The sequence below is a fragment of the Artemia sp. Qi Xiang Cuo genome, chromosome 6, assembly GCF_049724085.1.
Source record: "Artemia sp. Qi Xiang Cuo chromosome 6, ASM4972408v1, whole genome shotgun sequence".
NCBI lineage: Eukaryota > Metazoa > Arthropoda > Branchiopoda > Anostraca > Artemiidae > Artemia > Artemia sp. Qi Xiang Cuo.
Window position 1 is genome coordinate 26,165,598 of NC_142799.1, and position 19,436 is coordinate 26,185,033.

The 19,436-nt window shown below is 35.8% G+C and overlaps 1 pseudogene; it reads left to right on the forward strand.

The window, feature by feature from the left end:
• Positions 1–10,373: 10,373 nt before the first annotated feature.
• On the forward strand, positions 10,374–10,580 carry LOC148951048 (U2 spliceosomal RNA; annotated as a pseudogene).
• The last annotated feature ends 8,856 nt before the right edge of the window (positions 10,581–19,436 follow it).

Genomic DNA, 19,436 nt, shown 5'->3' on the forward strand with positions numbered 1-19,436 from the left:
ATTAAACAGTCCATGTATTTCAATTTTAGTAAAAAAAAAAACTTAACCGTATAGGGTGAGATATAGGCTAGAGGACGAACTATTTATATACTCAATAATTTTTAGTTTAGGCTATGTCCAGGAGACTTTTTCTTCCTTTTTCAGTGATTTTAAGTAATTCGTAATTTAGGTATATAAGTTTTAAAAGCTTTGCATATAAAAAAATATATAATTGTCAACTTTTTGTGTTTGATACTATGGAATTGAAGATCCAATGCCCTCTGTTAATATTCTGTCTCTTTTGAAAATGCTAAAAAAAAAGAAAAAATTAAGCGTATAGGGTGAGATATAGGCTAGAGGACGAACCATTTATATACTCAATAATTTTTAGTTTAGGCTATGTCCAGGAGACTTTTTCTTCCGTTTTCTGTGATTTTAAGTATTTCGTAATTTAGGTATATAAGTTTTAAAAGCTTTTAAAGGGGGCTTTGTCTAATTCTAGTCGGAAACTCATAATTGATAGGGGGAGGGCAAGATGATACGATGCCACATTCTGGGTGTTTTTAGTTTGTTTTTGGTCAAATTTGACGTTAAGTCTTCAATTGGAGTTGATGAAAGAAAATGTATTTCACTGATGATTAATATGCTTTCATAAAAAATATATGACGGGGAAGAGGGAGGGGGGATGTTTTTGAAATCACCCTTCCCTCCAAACTCAAAATTTTCCAAAATTTTACTTTAAAAGCTTTTCTTTTTAAATATTTCATTACTAAATTTTTATTCTTTTTAAGAATGTTGAGGTGGATTCATGCAATTACCCTTCCTCCGAAAAGAGACCAAGATGGGATGATATCACATCGATGCAAGCTGCAAGACCATCAGTCATCAGATATACTAGTTCCAATACAAGTTCGATGGCCCAGCCAGGAGCCTCTCAAGCCAGTTTCAGCTCTACACAAAGCTCTATGCAACCTGGCAGAAAATTCAAGAGAGAATGGATGGATTCTCATAATGCATCAATCTCATCAAATCAATATTAAGAGGACACTGCTCTTCATGATTAACCAGGGAATACAGATGTAGACATGCAGTCAGAATTTGTAAATGTATATATTTTTTTTTCTTTCCGTATTTTCAAAAATAAGGAAAATTTTCTCAAGCGCGTAACTTTTGATGAGTAAAACTTAAATTTGTTTCTAAAGTATTCTATAATAATCCTATTTCATTACCATTAGCCAAATTAGCAGTATATAAGAGACTGGTTATACCACAGAACTAGCAAATAGCTTATCATACTTTTCTATAGATTTATAAAACCTTACCTCTAATTTCTCTTTTAATCAAGATGTTTTCTAATGCAAAAATCCAATTATTTCTTTAAACAAACTCTATATAAACAAATCACTATTTCACAGTTGACAATTGAACAACCGTTCTTAAACTGGGATATATTTTTGCAATTAGCTTTGTGCGTATTTAATCCTTTTATCAAAATAACCCATCGGGAAGGTTGAATATTAATCCGACAGGTATAATTTGAATGTTAATCGCTCGCTACAAAGTGGGGTTTCAAATAACCGGATGTTTTTATCTTAGATGAAGAGAGATATTAACACAGGAAAAATCGCATAAATTGTTTCCACACTGCATTTCTATTTGACGCTGTTTCCGCAGCACGTTATAGGCTAATGGAATATAGGCTAAGGGGTTAGAAACACAATTTCAACATGTAAGAATATTTCATCGTTTGTGTGTGTGTGTGTGTGTGTGTGTGTGTGTGTGTGTGTGTGTGTGTGTGTGTGTGTGTGTGTGTGTGTGTGTGTGTGTGTGTGTGTGTGTGTGTGTGTGTGTGTGTGTGTGTGTGTGTGTGTGTGTGTGTGTGTGTGTGTGTGTGTGTGTGTGTGTGTGTGTGTGTGTGTGTGTGTGTGTGTGTGTGTGTGTGTGTGTGTGTGTGTGTGTGTGTGTGTGTGTGTGTGTGTGTGTGTGTGTGTGTGTGTGTGTGTGTGTGTGTGTGTGTGTGTGTGTGTGTGTGTGTGTGTGTGTGTGTGTGTGTGTGTGTGTGTGTGTGTGTGTGTGTGTGTGTGTGTGTGTGTGTGTGTGTGTGTGTGTGTGTGTGTGTGTGTGTGTGTGTGTGTGTGTGTGTGTGTGTGTGTGTGTGTGTGTGTGTGTGTGTGTGTGTGTGTGTGTGTGTGTGTGTGTGTGTGTGTGTGTGTGTGTGTGTGTGTGTGTGTGTGTGTGTGTGTGTGTGTGTGTGTGTGTGTGTGTGTGTGTGTGTGTGTGTGTGTGTGTGTGTGTGTGTGTGTGTGTGTGTGTGTGTGTGTGTGTGTGTGTGTGTGTGTGTGTGTGTGTGTGTGTGTGTGTGTGTGTGTGTGTGTGTGTGTGTGTGTGTGTGTGTGTGTGTGTGTGTGTGTGTGTGTGTGTGTGTGTGTGTGTGTGTGTGTGTGTGTGTGTGTGTGTGTGTGTGTGTGTGTGTGTGTGTGTGTGTGTGTGTGTGTGTGTGTGTGTGTGTGTGTGTGTGTGTGTGTGTGTGTGTGTGTGTGTGTGTGTGTGTGTGTGTGTGTGTGTGTGTGTGTGTGCGTGTGTGTGTGTGTGTGTGTGTGTGTGTGGGTGTGTGTGTGTGTTTGTACGCATGCGTACATGTTTGTGTGTTTTATTAAAAAAGTTTTTAATTTATTATGTATTTTTTTTTAATTAATGAAATAAGCAAAAATTTGTAACTTATTATGATTTTTTTTTATAAAATTGAATCATATTACGAAAAAAAATTGTTTGATAAAAAAAAAGAAAAAAAAGAAAAGTGTGTTATAAATATTATAAAAATATCGTCAAAGAAAAAAAATTAATACATTAATTTTCTAGTTTAAGGGAGTAGCTTTGAAAACTTCTGCCTTCCCCGGACCGGGACTTCAAAGTATCATGGGTAATTGTCCCCTCTCACCGGATGATGATGTTAGTGAAGGTACGTTATTTGATATCCCCCTGGATTTTCAATTTACAGCTGAAGAAATGGACAGTCTTATGCAAATTGTTGGGCCTAATTCTTCCAGGGACATTTTTGATGACAACTTTACTATTAGTGAATTGGATCCTGTACAAATAGGTGCAGGACATGAAAATAGTGCTAAGTCCCCTGAATTGCATGCATTTTATTTGTTAAATTCTGCTCTAGGTCACATACAAACATAAAGGGCAAATTTTAACCCTCCAGAGGAAAACGAGATTGAAGTAGGCATGATTTTAGCTGCCCCGGAAAAAGTTCTCCAGCGCTAGAGTGACAGAATATGAGTGCAAATTTAAGTTCAGATTTAGAAATGGGGAGGTCACGGGGGGGTTAAAGCATCAGTTAATCAAAAAATTTATTTACAAAAGAGGACATCTAGGGAAATTTTTCATTTTGATTTTTCAACTGGCAACCAGACTTTTTACCCAGGTCTAAACGAATTTGAAAACAACTTTTTCAACTGGGTAAATAAATTGATATCAGCTTTGGACACGTTTAATGAGAGGGGAACTGGGTCCACCATTTTATACATTGAACACATGGATCTGAATCTCAGTAGATTTAAAAAAAACTTTATTTTAAGGGGAGGGTGGGGTAGAAGAATAAAATGCCACCCAGATGTGTCGGCTACAGGAGGGGTTCGGGGTTTCAATTTTGACACGGGGCTGCAATGCTTTAAATATGCATTTTTAGCAGCAGCCCATAAAACATTAAAAAATGAATCGTCAATGAAAAATCTCGACAGCCTTGCACGTAACGGTGTGAAAATTTTCCCTAAAGTAATTTTTGACTGTTTAGAAGGTATATTTCCGGTGTCCTTTAAATAAATAAGCATATTCTAGAAATCAAATTAAAATGTTGGGGTGGGGGTGGTTGTTCTCCAGTATGACACTGAATTCGTAGAAGGGGGAAAAACCAAATAAAAAAGAGGTTTTGTATTCAGTGGGAACACGGATGGAAGAAAATATTAAAAATTGGATGTGGGATATTTATGAACCTCCGAAAGATGTAAATTCTTATGGCCATTTTTTCCCCGTTACAGCAATAAGTCGACTCTTATCTCAAGGTGTGAAGAAAGGGGAACGTTTCTATTGCCCCATGTGCCTTTCTCCATTTCGAAATGAACAAACATTCTCAGATTACATGAACCATTGCAAAATTCATCGCAATCAAAGAATTGAAATGCCGACAGAAGGCAAAGATATTTTACAATTCAAAAATTTCCAAAATTCCCTGCTATAATTTGATAAAATATCTTTAGATTGTGAAACAAGACTGGTTGAGGTATCAGACCCATCAAGGCCAAATATAGTCAAGGAACACAAACTAGTTGCGTGTTCCCATGCGCACGCCCGTCACGATTCCAACAATAAAATGGAGTTGGAAGAGTTTTTTTTGGCTATGGATGAGGAGGGTAGCATGGAAAAGTTATTGGTATCTTTAATAAAAACAGCAATTGGCGCAATTTCACGATTGCGTCGCACCAACTACCCAATGACATTGTCAGATAAAGAGCAACTGGCGCTAGAAAAGGGGACGATTTGCTTGGTTTGTAGAGGTGCTCTTGTCCCAAAAGACGCGGTCCAGGATCACGACCACCTTATTGATCCCAATTCAACGGGAAAAAGTAACTTTCGGGGGTGGGCTCACAATTCACAATAGAAGAATTCCATTTGTCTGCCCCAATATTGATTGTTATGTTTGTGCTTTGAGTCCACGTCAAATAGGCAATGGATTGGACTACTACAAGGGGCGTACTACAATGTCTGGCTATGGTCTTGGTAGCTGGTTTGCTAGGCTATTTCGTTCTGCACTACCCCTTGCCAGAAAATATCTTGTACCTGCTGCATTGAATTTTGCTGCCTCCACACTACAGGACTGGGGGTCGGGCAAGAATTTCAAGGATAGTGTTAAGGAAAATATTAGATCTTTTAGCAAGAGCCGTTGGTGAGCAATTAAAATCTCGACAAAATTGGAATGTATTGAAAAGGATGCGTGCACGTCATTCATTCGTCAGGTTCCAGCCAGGCGGGAAGCGAAGTACATTAGTAAGGACTTTGAGAAGTAAAACATCGAGGACCAATAAGCAGAAGAAGAAAAAGAAAAAGATTGTTAGAACAAAGAAGGATTTCTTCTCTTAAGATGACTTATCTCCCCCACAAGGAATCATATCCATCAATTAGTTCCTCATTGAACATATTCAATGCTAAAAATGTTGATGTCAGTGTCAAGTATGGCTACTATGAACAATTTCACCCCCAACAACCCCTCTCGGAAAATATACACTTTCAAATATTTTCCAATGAAGACTATTTCATTGATTTGTCATCAACATTTATTGATTTAAATGTTGCGGTGAAGAAAAAGTCAGATAATACAACTCCAAATGCCGGCGATGGTCTCTCCTACGAGAACTGTATTCTACACAACCTATTCAAAGAAATTAATTTATTTATTAATAGAACATTGGTGAGCACTAGCAATAATTTATCAAACTATGCAAGCTACATACAATTTATGATGATGACACCAAAGGCATACAAGGAGTTGAGAGGACAATCATTGGGCTATGAATATCGACCAGGTGTTGATACTGACGGTGAGTTGACTACTGCAGTGACCCAAGAGTATCATCTGGTTGGAAAATTAAATCATGAGATATTCAATATATCCCAAAGGTTATCCCCCAATGTCAAGAGTGACATAGAGTTACAGATGGCTCAATCAAATTTCATTTAGAGAAAAACACTTCCTGTAGAACCCGATGCAAATGTCGTTATCATATTGGCAATTCTCCACGTCTAAAAACTACAAGTTATGAGATTCGTTGTATTGGCCGTGGAAATACTAAGAGCCAACGGCAGCAAAACTAAACATCTTGTTCCTCATACAATCGTCAATCAATATCACATTGCCACCGGCTCTCTTAGCTATCGCGATTCATCATTTATCAATGGAGAAATCCCATCAAAATTGGCTTTGGCCTTTGTGAAGAGTGGCAGTGCCGTTGGATCCTGGACTGAATCCCCCCATGATTTTAATTTTTTCGGTCTATCTAGCCTTGTATGCAAAGTAAATGGTATTCCACTGTGCACTCTATCATTTGACGAAAAATCCTATAGAACTCTCTACGAGTTGACCATACAATCCCTAGATCATGACTCAACTATTTGAAAATAGAATAACCGAATTCAATGTTTTCAAAAAATCTTTGGGTATTTGTTTTGGACTTGCCAGGCACACAGAATATGAGCAAAGTACGAGCTGGAAGTATAGGTTTAGAGTGTACATTTGCCAATGCTCTGGCTGAGAATATCACGCTAATATCACTGAGTCAAATTGAAACCTTTTTGGAAATCACACCCGACGGCAGTGTTCTACTAGACCTAGCATCATGAACACAAACCAAATAATCAATGTATTTAGTATGGATCCATACATATCCCAGTACAAGTCCTATTGCATACCTTCGGACTTCATTCAAAAAATTCCAAGTTGTAACAATACCCTTATCATTGTTAATAGCAGTCCATCGACTTTGAAGACCGGTCATTGGCTATGCATCTTTCAAACAGCGAAGAATATTGGATTTTTTGATGCTCTTGGCCTATCGTATAAATTCTACGCTCCATACATCAGCAACTTTATTGAAAGCAGTGGGAAAACTATTATTCAAAATCAACGAATAGTACAGGATTTAACGACTAAGACATGTGGCTTTCATGCACTACTCTTTTTCATGTTCAGATGTCGTGGCTACACCTACAAGCAGTTTCTCAACATCTACGTTGACTTCCCTCGATTTAACGACTTTCTAGTGGAGAATAAACTTACAAGTGTATTTAATATTGATTTTAGTGCCCTACGAATAAAATGTTCTAAAGATGTATGTGAAATGGTTTATTAATAAAAAAAAATTATATACATGATAAAATGACTTTTCTACTCTTTAGATTTCATCCACTCCTAGGTATTTGTCGACAACAACTAGTGCAGGTAGCTTATCTGAATTCACAGTATAATTATCCTGATGTACTGCAATGTCAGGGTCACATTTTCTACAGTAGAGCGTGACTTCACTCTTGTCGTATCTCTTTGTATAGTCAATGATACTATTCTCATTCATTCTATAGATTTCACATGTTTCAATTTGCTTATTTGAAGCAATTTCACAAACAGTTTCCTCAAGTGGCGAATAACATTCCGTCAGAGCCAAATAAAAATCAGTGGGCTTATAATCATAACACCCATTGTCTTCACAACGATGACATAGATACCATATTCTATTGTTGTTCCAACAGTTGAATCGTTGACCCAGTTCCTCCTCCCAGAACAATACAAAACCAAAACGATAACAATCTTGTAGCAATAGACTAAAATCATGTTTAGGATTCCTTCCAATCATACCGGGATATGTATTCTCCCACTGCTTTCATTTATCATAGTGACAATTAGAGCATAGGTGTCCACTAGGATGAGAGGCACACATCTATTCAAGACAGGAATTAAAACCTTTAATTTGTACGGCATATCCTCTATGCAATTTACACGGGTTGCATAATCTGCACTTTTCATCATACTCATCAATCATTGTGCTATTCTCACATGATGACCAGCTGCCCAGTGTGTACATACATAACGGACATGTTTTGAACATTTTGTCATGTGTTGTCACTCTCACTTCTACAATAAAATTGAGCTAGCAATAACAAAAATTGTCTGAGACGGAGAGACAGAGAGGATTAAATTATCCTTGAGCACCATCTGTCTCGTGAAAAAAGAGTTCTAAATTTCTAAACTAGTGTTTAAAAGCATATCCACAATATCATTTGGCCGTGTTGTGATCAATATATCAATAAATTGTGTAAATGCATTTGGACAACGAGGTAAAAGCTTCCTACAATAGTCTAATGATGGAAAATCAGTTTTCATTATATCAACAAGGATTCCCTTATAAAATATCTTCCTTTGAATAGACAATTCTGGAAAATCGTCTTCTATAGCCAAACGTTTGTCAATAAGAGCTAGATTCCCCATGACTCACTCTCTCTTAAATCTGTCAATTTTTTAGAGTCCTAACTCTCTCACAACCAACTTCAGACTAACAAGAATTTTTTCTACTCTAAAAAGTATACGCTAGTCTACTATAGAAAGAAAAAAATACCATTGATTTAGAAACAATTTTAATGAACAAAATTACAATAATAATAATAATCACTTATGCATTTTGTACTCATCAATATATTTCGATAGGAAATTTAATGCTGACCGAAGTTTATTTATATGGAGAATATTCACTTTTCCAGCAAAACATAGTTGCTCATCCTGTTTAAATTTGCTTAATGATATCATGTATCTTCCATACATAGTGTCCCATTCAAGACATAGTCTACAACCAGTGGTTATTTTCACAGTTACATTGGGTACTCATATATCATTGGTGCTGTTGTCAGCTCCATCACTTATCTCCAATAATGTAAATGCACCACTCATTTTTCTCTACTAATATCTTCTCAAATAAACTATTCTCTTTGAATTCATTTCTCTTACTAATATGAATTGTAGTGAAAACTATTCCTTTTATTCAAATCTCAATCACCAATCAAGTTATACTCACTCTCTTTGAAAAGGTGTAATGCCCTGTAGAAGTATTACCTATATGCATGGGGATAGTCACTCTCTTTGAAAAGGTGTAGAGACGCAAGCAAATAACGTTGAAATTGCTATATACTCAAGCAAAGTATAACATTGATTACTACTTACCTCGCTCTTTACGCTAAAGTTTTTTTAGTACTTTCATAAGAGCTATTTATTCTAATTAACGGCCTTTGTGCTTAAGGGGTTGTTCTTAAAGAAATGAAAAAATTTGAACTTTAGCGTAAAGAGCGAGATATTGACTCGGGGGGCGAACCCCCCTAATGTACGTAATAAAAATATACGAATATTGAAGTTCGTTACGTAAGTTAATTCGCAAGTTACGTATATTTATTTCTAATAAAAACGTTCGTAAATAAAATTAAACACCTTTCGAGAAAGCCATTTTGCCAAAAAAAGTAAAATTAATATGCAAATTTACTTTAATTATTCATGTATGGTGAGCCAAATTCGAAGCCTGCATTAATTTAAAAACGTTAAATTAAAAAAAAAAACTAGTTGTTTTAACTGAAAGTAAGGAGCGATATTGAAACTTAAAACGAAGAGAAATTATTCCGTATATGAAAGGGGCTGTCCCCTCATCAACACCGCGCTCTTTACGCTAAAGTTTTTTATTGTTTTAAAAAATAGAGGTGTGAGAAAGAGTCAAACTTTAGTGTAAAGAGCGAGGCGTTGAGGAGGGGACGGTCCCTTTCATATACGGAATAATTTCTGTTCATTTAAAATTTTAATGTCACTCCTTACTTTCAGTTAAAAAAAACTTGTTTTTTTATACTTAATTAAAGTAAGCAATTATTTACTCAATAATGTCTCACTGTTATGTTGCTGTGTATTTTGCTTGGGTGATTAAAAACCAAGCTTTTTTGTCCATATTTGCAGCAAATTTAATAATGTCACAATATAACTTGTGACTTGTTTTTTCGTATTTTTTTAAGAAAATCCCACCCCCGCCCCAAATTTTTTCATCCCCCTCCCCTCTGGATACAGCCTTGCTCCCCTACTTTCCATGAACTGACGCTATTGATCAATACCTGTGGTATCAACTGTGGGAGTGGGCATTTTTCCTGCAAGATTTGTTTATCTGGATGCGCCCTGTCCCCCCTAATTTCTGGGAATTGAAACCGTTGCTCAATACCAGTGGTGTCAATTGGCGGAGTGGGCATTTTCTATGCAAGATTTGTTTACCTGAGACCAAAGATTTAAAAAAAAAATCCTTTCGTGGTATTTTCATTGGAAAATGTGTGCTTTCTTGGGTATTTTTGTTACAGAAATTGAAAACACAACAAAATTGTCTTCTCTGGATTTTGACCAATACTTTTCAAAGCCCATTTCTTTGTTTTTGCCATTGCTGGCCAGTTCAGCTTTAGATCTTTGATTCATCAATGCTAGTTCTAACTATTGTCAGCTAAAGTGCCAAGATCATATATCTCTGATTTAAGGCTTACATTCTCTGATTTGGTCTTTTCCACCTAAGTCTCTGAGCTGGACTATAACATATAGGCAATCTAGTTTTAAAGATGGAAATTTTGTATGAATCTTGATTGGAAAATTTTCTGCGTGCCATCGAAATTTTAAAATTAACTTTGACATCGTGGGAAATATTTCTGCTGTTTAGAAAAGTCTAAAAACAAACTGAAAAATTAATTAAATGTCATTTGAGCATTACAACCAAAATCAAATTTGCGACAAACTTTGTTACTCGTATACTTATAAAGAGTTTGACAATCCCTGCGCAATTATCCCATCTCTGCCTTTTTGCTAAAATCAAAGTGTAGTATCTGTTCTTATCAGCTTAATATCTAGTACGGTACCTTCATGGAGCCAAGAATATCAAACTGATTATGGCAACCGAAGGACTTCGGGGGTTTCCTCCGCCCCTTCACTTCACGTTTTAGCCTACTATATCCTACTTTTAGTCACTATGTCCATAATCGGCAAACCCCTGTCTAGGGGAAGCCTAAGTTCAAGCCCCCTATTCAATTTTCACTATCAAGTATGTCAATTCTTGTACACAATACAATCGTCAATTCTTAGTCAATAAATCTATCATCGTTAAACCATTTGAGACAATTACAATTAATTTGGAAACACTCGTGGAAATTTTGAATTAAAAGGACTGCCTTCAACATGAGAGACCAGTGTTTCAGTCCCTATATGGGGCCGAGATTTAGGGTCTTATCCAGGGATTTTTTCAGGGGGTGGGGTTAAAAAGTTAAAACATAAAATGTTAATTGTCCTTGTTTTCTTCCTTTCTTCGCGATTTTAATGTTATCATGATTAGCCAGTGTGGTCACAGAAATTAGTTAAAAAGGTTTTTTGTGGGGGGGGGGGCTTACAAAAAAGCATCAAAAATATGTTTTATTCATTTTGTTACGTTTTTACAATTCAGACAAACATTTTCGAGGGGGTTCAACCCGCCCCCTGGACACAGCCTTGCCCAGAATACTCAGCTGATATCTGGAAAATAATGAAAATTTTATTATTCGAATCTTTGGTGGGGGGGGGGGGCTGTGGATTATTTTGTTTAGCAAGAACACTGTTTCCAAGAAATTCTATTTTCATTAGGATAATTCCGTTATTGAAACTGCAAAAAGCTGTCATTTAAATTTCTAGGCTTCAAATCTCTCAAATAAACATATTTCGTTTTTGTTAGTCTTGTCTTAAAGTCTTTATGACCGGTTGACATAATTATATTTCCTTACCTGATTTAATTCCTGATGAATTTTTTTTTTGAAAATACTCTGTAATTATTAAATACTGATTTGTAAATTCAACTGAAGTTCGAATCAAGTTGCTGGTATCTAAATTAAGTGAAAGAGGCTAGTCATAAAAAGTCAAATACCCTTGGTCACACATTTCATAAAGTTATTTGCGTTGGCAACATATAAAACTACAAATTCCTTCACAAGCCGTTAAGTTTCTTGGAATACTTAAATAGGGGGGGGGGTCTTTTGATAGATACTTTTAGCAGATGTTTTCAATAAATCCATCCTTGTTTTTATTATAAAATTAAATAAAAAAACAAGTTTTATTTAACTGAAAGTAAGGAGTGACATTAAAACATAAAACGAACAGAGATTATTTCATATATGACAGGGGCTCTCCCTTGCTCAACGCCCCGCTTTGGAGGGACAGCCCCCTCCTCAAGAAAGCCAAAAGAATTGCCTTTTTTCTGATTCTAAATATGTAAAATTCTTTCAGTTTATTGTTACCCACCCAAAACCAAAAATCTGAGAAAATTTGCCTAATTTTTGAAAAAAAGGGAAACACCCTAACAAAGCAAGCGATCTTATTGAAAATCACCAGTAATTCGGAAAAAAATAAGTAACCTTAAAACTACTGCTCGTTTTAAATTTCAACTTTGTTTTTTACTTTTAGCAGGTTTTCAATTAGTCCATCCTCGTTTTTATTGTAAAATTAAATAAAAATACTAGTTTTTTTTTAACTGAAAGTAAGGAGTGGCATTAAAACTGGAAACGAACAAAGATTTATTTCATATATGAAAGGGACTGTCCCCTGCTCAACGCCCCGCTTTTTACGCTAAAGTTTGACTCTTTCTTGCAACTCTACTTTTTAAAGCAATAAAACAGTTTAGCGTAAAGAGTGGGTGGTTGAGGAGGGGACAACCCCCTCCTCAAAAAACCCAAAAGAATCGGCTTTTTCTGATTCTAAATGTGTAAAATTATTTCAGTTCATTGTTACCTACCCAAAACTGAAAATCTGAGAAAATTTGCCTGATTTTTGAAAAAAGAACAAACAGCCCCAACAAAGCAAGCAATCTTATTGAAAATCCCTTATTAGATACATCATATCAGAGAACCCTACCGTAGAGGTTTCAAGCTCCAATCTTCAAAATGTGGAGTTTCGCCCTTTTTCATTTTTCAGAAGAAACATCGTCGATGCATGTTTATTTGTTTTGTTTTTTCCCAGGGATGGTTGTATCAAACCGAAGGTCCTAGATAATTGGGAGGGAGCTCATTCAAACGTAAATTTAAAGTTTTTTTATGTGACTATGCAGACTGGGTCAGGGGAAAGTCTCATTTTCTGCTATTTTAGGGCACCAAACAACGAATTTACCCCAAAGAGAACGAATTTCCAATCAATTTCAAATTCTGAGAAGTTAATTGATTTAAAAGTATCAATAAAATATATTTTAGGCTTGCAAGTTGCAAAAGAAGTAATGCCACACGGTGGTAGTACTGGATTCAAATAAGTTGATTTACTTTATTTGTAATGAAATTACGTTTGGTGATATGTAATTACGCATCAGCTATAATGATGGGGTGGGGTGAGTCATTGTTTAGTTTGGGTGGGGTAGATGCTTAAGAGAGCACATTTCAATTGCCAAACTGCTTACTCTCCATGAGCCTCCAGATAAATGTTGAAAGAGGTAGGGGGAGTAGGAACTGATTAAAATGTTTCTCTATGCAGCGTAAAATATTACATTCCCATATCTACCAGCACAGAGGTGCAAAAGGCATGGTAGGCCATCATCATTCCCGCTAGGAAATTTCTTTGGGATGGCAAACACTACTAGGAGCTTAGTATTCAGCAATTTTAAATGGTAATATTTTTCTATTTATATGAAGTATTTCAATGTATTTAAACAAATGCATGTAATGTATTTATCGATAAGAGAATCCTACTAAAGAGGTTGTGATGGCTTCAGCTATGTAGAAGATCAAAAGTCTCACAGAATTTCCATCCATAAAAACAATAATACTTCTCTTCATCCAACCGAAATTCGTTAGTAGTAATATTAACAAGGACTTTTTACTAAAAATACTATTCATGGCCAATTTTTAAGTATATTCAAATTTTATCCAAAATTGAAATTGCAAATTTAAACACAGGACGGCACTAATCAACGTGCAATTATTGATATACACATTTTAAAAGCAATTAACCAGGGATTTAAGGGACCAGTACGTCAAGTTGTATCTTAATTAGGCCTGGGTAGGATTTGGAAAACAATCATAAATTCAATAAAAACGAAGAGCTTTTTCAACTGAAAGCAAGGGACAGATTTGTAACCTATTTCAACAGATTATTCTTTACACGAAGGGGGCTATCTCCTCCTTAGCTCCGTACTCTTTAATGTGAAGTTTGGCTTTTGTCCAAATTTTTCAAGAAAATTTGCCATTGGAAAAAAAAGGTTTTTCAAAGGACTAAAAACTTTGTTTAAAGAGCAAGTTGTTGAGAAGGGGGCCCTTATATACAGCCCCTTATATACAGAATACTTTAAGTTTCTTTACGTTTTAAACTTGCTCCTTACTTTTAGTTGAAAAATCTTTTCTATTTGTTTAATTACATTTCATGAAACTGTAGGCTAATGTTTTATGAATACAATATTTTTGGAAACACAGAAAAAACGATCAATATTTCAATGATATCTGTTTGGTTTTAGACGGTTAATGAAGCTAAGAGACAAATATTTTTCTAAAGGCAATGAAAAAAGCATTTAAATTAAAGTAAGAGTTATAAAAGTGGAAAAACTAAGTAATTACAACAAAATGGAGAAAACAGTAGTTTACTTACGAAAACTAAGATATAAGCGCCCAGCATTCAGATTTGTTGAGCAATGCCCAAGTGTTGGATGGATAGTATTTAACAATGTCGATAGTTTTGAACTTAGTTGAACTTAGTTAGAACTTAATTGTAAAGGCATTAAAATATTTAATGCCTTTACACTTAGTGTTTATAAAAAGTAATGCATTTTCAAAGTACTTTGTTCAATATAAAACATTAAAACTAAGATTAAGAAAATCAAATAATATTTTTTAGCTAATATTTTTAATTTGATTTTAATACCCAAAACCAATATATTTGACACCTTTAAACTTCACAACTGGGAAAATTAAATCTTTTTCAAAGTGACAACCGGCTCAATACAATCACTCATGGTAAAAAAAATGATAAGGGTGAAAATACAGAAATTACCTGCATTCCGTTTAGGGGAAACATTTCTGATTATAGTGACTTCAGATATCAGCTCATAGGTACTCTTGCAATGCAAGCAAAAATTGATTGCATGTTTTTACCGATATGGCCCCTTATGTAGTTGTTTTCCTTGTATTTTCTATAATTATATGAACTTTTTATGTTCTAATAACTGCACTAATTACTAATAAACAAATACATATTTAGGATCACCATAAACAGCTGTTCCTTTGATTTAATGTTTTCAATAGTCAGGCTCTTATAATTTCGTTATTGACAAGTATCGTTATTTACTCACCATTCATTACTATGAAGAATTTGATCTTTTTTTGTTGCTCCAACCAAATACACAAAAAAAATATTTGTGGAAAACTGGAAAGGGGTCACTCAGTCACAAACTAGAACATATATTTTCCTTATTAAGGGTCAAAACCTATTGGCAGGCAGCCAGCAATGGGGTAACACCCATTTTTCCATGGTTTCTCCCTATACTGCTCTCTTTCCTTTGGTTTCCTTGTAAATACTTTATAGTCCCAAATTTCCAGGAGAGGGCGTGCCCCCTGCCATCCCCTTCTGGCGCCCATGAAGAGGAAGGCAATTTTCAGACTCTATGTGTCAGTTTATTCATCCGATTCGCATCCCTGGCAAGTTTTAATTCATGTAAGGTTTCTACCGCATTGCTGCCAAGAAATGTTCAGATTTTCTGGATATTCTTAATCAAACAATTCTCAACGAGTAAGTTAAAAATCTACAAATTACTTTTCGAATAATCTAAATTGAAATTACTTTCGCTATTTCAAATATAATAAAAATGTCCAGGGCAGATTCTCCATGGAGGAGAATTTCCACAGCGATGGGGGAAATTTGTCTGCCGAGTCTTTTCATTAGACAACGCCCTTTAAGTTATATTCTTTTTTTGAAAAATGAGAAAACAAACCCAAAGTGTATTTTTTGGGTGCCATGTGGCACTTTATGATTGCCTTATTAAGTCGAATCAATAAAGAGCAATTAAATATATAAGTTAGTTTATAAATGAGCCCATAATTAACCCTCTATGATATCCATGTGTCCGGTCCAGCCTTTCCATTCCAAAAACGGCATCCAAATTGCGCTTTTAATGTACAATCTGGCAGGTTATGACAGCCTTATCGAGTCTAATATCTGGAACTTGGAATGTTACGACGTTAAAAAATAACTATTGTATCGAATTATTAGGCGTTCCAGAGATTCATATCCCAGAGGTAGGAAGCATTATATTAGGTGATACAGAATTTATTTACTCAGGCAGGTAGGATGGAGTACACAGACAGGGAGTAGGGCTCATGCTGAATAAGGAAGCTGCTAAGTCTTGTTTAGACTGGGAAAGTATTAATAATAGAATACTAATCGCTTATTGTGTGACTAAAAAGTTCAGGGTATCAGTTATAGTTGTATATGCCCTTGTAGAACCAACTGACAGAGATACTAGTGTCTCAGACAAATTTTATTTACAGTTACAGGAGCAAACAGACATGGTCCCACGTAGAAACATGGTGTTTTCATAAGGAGATTTTAACGGTCGGTAGAATAGGGACAGATGGCATCCTAGCCTAGGTAAATTTGGTGTAGGTAAAGTAAACAGTAATGGCTACAGACTGCTGCAATTTTATAGGTACAACAATCTAGTTATAACCAATGTGGTATTTGGCCATAAAATGGCCCTTAAGTCAACATGGTATTCACGTGATGGTGAGACAGTAAACCCTATAGATTATGTTATTGTAAACCGATGCCGTTATTGATGTTAAAGTAAAGATCACCATCTAGTAGTGTCTAGGGTTAATTTAAAGCTGAAATTTGGGAAGGGTAACTACCTTTCGGAAATTTATGATGTTGGTAGACTGCATAATGAGAATTTGAGAGAAACTTTCCAGGAACAGTTGAATACTAAACTTAAGAGTTTAAAATTTCATAATGTGGAAGGCGGATGGAATAACTTTAGGAAAATAATTTGTGAAGTTACTGATGGTTTCTTAGGGAAGAAAGTTAGGAGCACAGCTGGGATTATTATTAAAAAAGCTCTACGTTTAATAGACAGGAGAATGGGCTTGTATAAGAATTATCTGAATGATAGATCATATGAAAACAAAAGGAATGTAAAGAAAGTGGAGAAAGGATTAAAATATGAACTAAGGAGGTGTAAAGTGCAGGCCATGGATAAAATTGCCGAGAATCTGGAAGATGCAGCTAGACGGCATAATAGTAAAATATTGCACTGGCATGTTAACAAATTGAGAGAGAGTAATCAATCTGGACTTATGCCAGTTAAAGATTAGAACGGGCCACAATTTGCGATAAGGAAAGAGTTAAAGAGAGATGGGCAGAACACTTCGAGATCGTGCTAAGCCGAGATAGAGTTTCAGGAAAAGATATAGAGGAAAATAAAAATGTTTGTGATATCTTGGACGTGAAGGAAGACTTATTTTATTAGGAAGAATTAGTGACAGTACTAAAAGGATTAGAAATTAATAAGGCTCCAGGTGCTGATAGTTTGGTAAAAAGAGTTTCTTAAATATGGTGGCTCTGAGGTTATAAATAAGTTACTGAAGATTATGAATATGATTTTTGAAAAAAGGGGGAGATTTTAGGAAAACCCTAATTAAACCACAGTATAAGAAAGGTAATAAGAGTGAGTGCGATAATTATCGAGGCATTAGTATGGTCTCTGTAGGTAGCAAATTACTTAGTAATATGATAATGTTTAGACAGAGATGCAGTAGACAAATTTATAAAAGAAGAACAGTGCTGTTCAGAGGCAACGCTATAGCGTTGCCCATATTAAAGACCATACGACTCCAAATGTTTTATTATTATTATTATTAGGCCTATTTATTTTTTTTTTCCTGAGGCACTTCGTATGGAAAGGGTTGTCGTATAAAGTTCAAAGGGGGTTCATTTGATTGGAAATTGAAAGTTCTAGTTCACTTCTTAAGAGTCGAAAGAAATCGAAGGGCACCTCGCCCCCCCCCCCTTTCACGCCCTTTTTACCTTAAACACATCCGATAAGATTTTTGAGATAGTCATTTAAAAAAAAATAGTTCAAAGACCACATAACGAAAACTGCGGGGTTCACGGAATATATGGTTCTTATGGAAGGGATGCTCTTAAACACTTCAGAAAGGGCTCATTTTATTGAAAATTGAAAGTTCTAGTTCAGTTTTTGAGAGTCAAAAGAGATTGGTGGGCAACTAGCCCCCCCCACGCCCCTTTTTTGAGATATCCATTTTGTTGAAAATTGTTCAAAAGTCAGATAACAAAAACTCGGGTGTCGACACAACCCCCCAGGGCCCGGGGGCAGGCGTTGTAAGTTATGCCCTGGGGCATATATGGTTCTTATGAAAGGGATGCTCGTATAAACTTCGGAGAGGGCTCATTTGATTAGAAATGGAAAGTTCGAGTTCAAGTTTAAGAGTCAAAAGAGATCCGATTCAACTAGCACCCTCCCCACGCCTTCTTTTCCAAATCCATCTGATGAAAATTTTAGCAACCCATCTGATGAAAATTTTAGGCATGTATGGTTCTTATGAAACTGATACTCGTATAAACCTCATAGAGAGCTCATTTGATTTTTTTTGGAAATTGAAATTGAAGCTCTTTATAAATTGAAAGTTCTAGTTCACTTTTTAAAAGTCAAGAGATTAAAGGGCAACTAGCCCCCCCCCCCACACGGCCCTTTTTTCCCAAACCCATCCGATAAAAACTTTGAGATAGCCATTTTGTTAAAAATATTTCAAAGGTCAGATAAGAAAAACTCCTGTCGATGCAACCCCCCAAGGCCCCGGGGCAGGCGTAGTAATGCTCTGGGGGCATGTATAACTCTTATGGAGTGATGCTCGTATAAATTTCGACTAAGGTTCATTAGAAGAGTTTTAGCGAAGATCTTATCCTTGTATAGTATACCAGACAAATTCAGGATTCAGGAACGGGATGATTCCCCTCTCGCTGTACAGCTCAGGGGACTGCAATTTCATTCCGTATAATTCCAGTGTCAGCGGGAATCCACTGAATCAAAATCTTTTTCTTCTCCGTTGCTGCATGTAGCTTACTGTAGCACATTATGACTTCTGTACTTTGTTTTGGCATGATTTTAGTATGAGTAATTGCTTGAATAGCGCTGTTTGAATCGGTACATATTACGAATTTTTCTTCTTCCCATGCTTTAGCAAATTCTAAGGGCTTTGTAATAGCATATACTTCTGCCTGAAATACACTGCATTCGGGGGGCAACTGGAATTTTCTAGATATATTTTTCTGAGGGCACCAAAATGCCATTCCAACATGCTTAGTTTCATCAACTGTATATCCATCAGTGAATAGTGTAATATATCCTTCATGTTCATTACTCATCAGCATACGAAATGCCCTTTCTTCAGGTATATTTGGTTCCACTTTGAATTCCAAATTTGATAAAATCCTGTTTTCCTCCCATGGTGGAGGAACTTTAATTTTACTCACTCTCAGCATTTCTGATAATTTGATTTCTACTCCATTTCTTCTACATATTTCTAAAACTTCTTCCATACAATTAAAATGATCTCTGGCTTTGCATGTGTTGGTAGTTACTTGTCGCCCAGGTTTTCTTTAATCTTCTGCATAAACTTGATTGTTCTCATTTTTCTTCTTGTTTCTAAGTCTAATAGACCACTTTCTGGTAACAGAAAGCTAACAGGTATAGTTCTCCTGGCTCCAAATGCTATCCTTATGGCTGAATTTTGGATTACATCCAATCTCACAATTGTGGAATGGCAAGCTGTTCCATATGTTGAGCAGTATTCCATTTTAGGCATAATATATTTTGTACAATATTGTATAAGGAGTTCTG